Consider the following 5000-nt stretch of genomic DNA (forward strand, 5'->3'; position numbering starts at 1 on the left):
GTTCTGGAACTCACTCTGTAGACCAGGCTGGCCTTGAACTCAAAAATCTGCCTGCCTCTGACTCCCAAATGCTGGGATTAAAGGCATGCACCACCACTGCCAGGCTTTTCCTGTTATTCTTTAAGGGATTTTTGTGTTTCCTCTTTAAGGGCTTTCTAGCTGTTTACCTGTGTTCTCCTGTATTTCTTTAAGGGATTTATATATGTCCTTCTTAAAGTCCTCTATCATCATCATGAGAAGTGATTTTAAATCTAAATCTTGCTTTTCTTGTGTGCTTGTGTATCCAGGACTTGCTATGGTGGGAGAACTGAGTTCTGATGTTGCCAAGTAACCTTGCTTTCTCTTGCTTATATTTTTGTGCTTGCCTCTAGCCATCTGGTTATTTCTAGTGCTACCTGCTCTCTCTGTCTCTGGCTCGAACCTGTCCCTCTTGTTATTTTGGCTGTGTCCGAATTCCTCAGAGTCCAGCTGTCTCTGTGATCCTGTGATCCTGACATCCTGGGTATAAGAGCTCCTGAGGATCAAGCTGCCTCTGGGATTCTGATATCCTGGTGTGACCAAGCTCCTGAGATCCTGTGATTCTATGAATCTATGATCCTGGGTGTGTTAGAGCACCTACAAGTAGAGCTTCCTCTAGGTGCTGTGGGACTTGTTGTGGAGCTAGTGCCCAAGGTCTGCTCAGGTCACTGGCTCAGACCAGAAGGAACCCATGCCATTGGCCAGGTAGGAGTTCCGACATCCCTGGATCCTCAGAGGTCCCAGTTACTTCCGGTTTGGGGCAGATGTTGTGGCCTCCTCACCTATGATCCTAAGCATGTTAGAACTCCTGAGAGTCCATCTTTCACTGGGTGTTGTGGAACTTGATATGGATCTAGAGCTCAAGGTCTGCTCAGGGTACAAGCTCAGACCAGAGGACAAGAATTTTATTTCATCTGACAGCCTATGGTCTGTCATCAAGGAAAGCCCATCAGCAAGGAACTCAAGCAGGAGACTGACACATAAACCACGGAGAAACACTGCTACCATGCTCCTTTCCTGTACATGTTCATCCTCGCTTCTTACACAGCAGAAATCTACCTGCCCTGAAAGGTGCTGCCCATGTTGGGCTGCCTGCTCCCATGTTTATCAGTTGGCACATAAGAAAATGCCCCACAGATGAGCCTACAGGCCAATCTGATCTGGGCAATTCTTCAATTGAGGTTTCCTCTTGCAGATGACTCTAGGTATCTGTCTGTCAAGTTGACAGTTAAAACTGAATAAGACAGTATCCTTGAGGTTACTAAAAATGTGATTTTAAGTGTGATAATAGCATTGTGTATGGATAAAAAAGATTTGTACTTGATGTCACAGCAAAATATTTATTCTAGAATCATATAATGTTTTGAATTTCCTTTAAAATAATCCAGAAGTCATAGGCAATTTACACCCTCGTATGCTCAGATGGAGTCTTTTCACACTAATTTTATAAACATTTATTATTTGTAATAATTTAAAAATGTACAAAAAGAAGTCTTTAAAGACTTGCTTTATTTAACCTAACTGATCTTAATTTTTAGCATCAACCAATAGGGCTGGAGAGAGAAATCAGTGGGAAAAAGCCCTGGGGCCACCGCCTAAACAACGTGGCTTGTATGATTCATAGAACTTGGAATAAACCTGTACCTTATGCAGACAGCTCACTGCCTTGCTGCCCTCCCAAGACTTACACGCATTTCCCTTCTTCTCTTACTCACAGCAGCAGGCTTCGCTGCTTCTTTTGCTCCCCTAAGGCTTTGTCCAGATTCCTAGGAGATTTATATGATCCACTTATCTGGAAGTTATTTATCTAAGCTTTCAAAATGTTATTTTGGTCTTTATATAGAACATTCTGATTTTTTTTGTTGTTGTTTTGCTTTGTTTTGTTTTGTTTATGGTTCAGTTTAGTTTTTGTTTTACTTTTAAACTTTCTGGTATTTATTGGAGTCCATAAACAATAAATTCAATTTTAAGCTATATCCTAAAAGTGACCTCCACTTTATAAATCACCTGGACAGGCTTTTGGCATCTCAAATCAAGAACTGTAAGTGAGAATGAAATATGTTCAGTGTAAAGACTCTTCACATTGTTTGTGTGTGCTAAATGTATTTTGTGGTTATTAATCACATGGAGAATGTATTGGCATTCCTTTTAGGCTCTGCCCAACGGTTACCTAGCAACAGTCAGTTAGGCCTGGCTGGCTTTAAAAGGGACTTGTTTGGCCTCTCTAACTTTCTGCTTCTGACCCCCTCTGCTCTCCCCAAGAATCCCTTTCCCCTTCTCTCCCCTTCCCCCCACTCATGTGTTCCTGGACTTTCTTAGCCTGCTTCTTTTCTTCTCTTTTGTGTTCTTTCTCTCTCTCTCTCTCTCTCTCTCTCTCTCTCTCTCTCTCTCTCTCTCTCTCTTTCTCTGTCCTTCTCTGTCCCCTCTCTTTCTCTGACTCTACTCCCTTCTCAACCCCCTTCCCCATGTCTCCAAATAAACTCTATTCTAGACTAGACCCATAATATGGTTGGTACCTTGAAGGAATAGAGGGATACCTCAGCATTGGCCCAAATGTGGCACCCACTCCCACCATATCTCACTCTATAAAATATATGATTGGCTTTATAAAACTCATCATTTGGTGCTGAGACTCAAATTTACAAACTTGTAGGTCCATATTGTCTGACAACACAGACTTTCCAGCAATTGGATCACTAGAAAGCTATCTAAACATTGGCGAATTGGAAAGATTCCCATATCCACTGTCTCATTTTAGGACCTCTATCCTGGGATGAGCTCTATCGCTCTCCTCAAGAGAGTTTCTCTCACAAGCTGTTGGGAAATCCCAGGCCTAGGAAACCATTTTTCATTAAGCTCTGGCTCCCCTGCTAGGGTTGCTAGTCCCGCAGCTTAATCTCTAGGTTACCACATGACAACCTGATAATCTAGCCTGGCTGCTCATTTAGTTCTAGTTGTTAATTTAACCTTTGGGATGCCGAAGATTGATAACTCCTATCACTCAAAGGGAATGTCTTCACCACTACTACCAGGATTGCTACTTGGGACACCTCTCAGTACTGAAGGCTTCTGAATTCACAGGCTAAATTTGGCCCATTTAGTGGCTATTCCTGGTTGTCAACTTGACTATATCTGAAATGAACTACAATCCAGAATTAGAAGGCTCACCTGTGGCCCTAATCTGGAGACTGAGAGATTCAAGTTTCCGACCTGAATCTTGGCATGAAGATCTTGAGGCATAGTGGCTATGAATCCCAGAAGATTAAGATAGGAAGACCTATGAGTTCAAGGTCATCTGAGATTAAAGGCGTGGTGGCACAGCTTTTGCTGGAGACCTATATAAGGACATTGGAAGAAGGAAGGCTGGCTCTGCTTCACCTGCTTGCCTTGTGGGACTGAGTAAATGCTAGATCCTTGGACTTCCATTCACAGCTGCTGCTGACCTTTGTTGGGAGTTGGACTACAGACTGTAAGTCATCAATAAATTCCTTTACTACATAGAGACTACCATAAGTTCTGTGACTCTAGAGAACCCTGACTAATACATCCCCCAAACCTACAAGATAATAACGCTAAATGGTCACTTAATGTCACCTTAAAGAAAAACTTTCACAACTCTTACCAGCAATCTGAAAAATTGAAGTATTCTATGTGCAGGTGTTTCCCCACCCTCACTCCAACTAACTCACTCTTTTTTCTTCCATTCTCCCTGCTCTCTTACTCCCTGCCCTACCAACCCCATGCCAGCCATGTCAGCCACCTGGAGTTCCAACAGGATGGATGCTTCTCACCCTCCCCAGTGTCCTCACTCGCTTGCTATGCTCACAGGCTCACACCACCTAGCCAGGGACCACACCTCTATGCTCCCTAGGCTCCCACGTGCCATTGTTGCTGCCATTTGCCTGCTTTAGTAGACAGTTTAAACTTCTACTTCCTGGGAAATTTTATCTCTAGTCTGCACCAGCTGTAGCAGGAGGAGTAACCAAATTGCACTGTGGTGCTGCTCAGATCCACCACGCCTCACATGCACATAATGCCGTGTCCACCAGACAAAATGTTTCTGTTTGTCTCTTTATATTTTTGTCTCTGCTGATACATAACCATGAATCTATAGGTAAATGCCATTCCATTCGAAGGTATAACAAATACAATTACGTGACTTTCCTCCAAGCTGAGCTATCTCTTCAGCACCATCTTAGTTAAGGGTGTTCACATGGCTGATTATAGCTTCAGTGCAATCTGGACTGAAGGCAGTCTCATGACTATCCACCATCTTTGTTATGGGCAGTCTCCACTTCACTGCCATCTTTAGGAGAACAGCCTGACTGAAAAGGTCTCCAAAGACACTTTTAAATTAAGATAAGGTTTCATATGATTTCTATTGTGCCTTGATAAATAATAATTTTAGTATTAATTTAAAGATTTACAACAGCAAAAAGTTAAAAATCACTGCCTTAAAGATATGTTTAGCCTTGTTTCTGTTAACTGTCATTAAGTTATAATATACTGTCTTTGTTTGCTAGTTATATTCTAGAACAAATAATTAAACAAACAGTTAAACAATCTGTATTATATAACTCAGTTATATTTAATAGATACTGGTTCTCAATCTTGTCAAAAATCTGCTAAGTATAACTTTAAATGTTTAAGCTTATTATGACAGACTCCCAAATCCTGACAGTAAACCTTTCAAGGTCTCTTGAGAAGATACGGGCACAATGGCAAAACCCTACCTACATTGTGGTATCATAACCACAGAGAAGCACTGCTCCATTGTCTAGCCCACTGTCAGGGCTTGGCCTAAACTGTGGACAGAGGATTCCCAGAGAGTCTCATACTGCCTAAGACAAGTTGAGTCATTTCTCCCACTTTCCTACTGCACAGGAAAAAGCTTCCCATCTTCTATGCCTGATGGCAAATCTACCACTGCGCGAGTTGTGATTGAGACCACAGAGACCTGGGAGAACTGTTTAGGTAGTGGA

The sequence above is a fragment of the Mastomys coucha genome, unplaced genomic scaffold (assembly GCF_008632895.1).
Source record: "Mastomys coucha isolate ucsf_1 unplaced genomic scaffold, UCSF_Mcou_1 pScaffold17, whole genome shotgun sequence".
Classification (NCBI taxonomy): domain Eukaryota; kingdom Metazoa; phylum Chordata; class Mammalia; order Rodentia; family Muridae; genus Mastomys; species Mastomys coucha.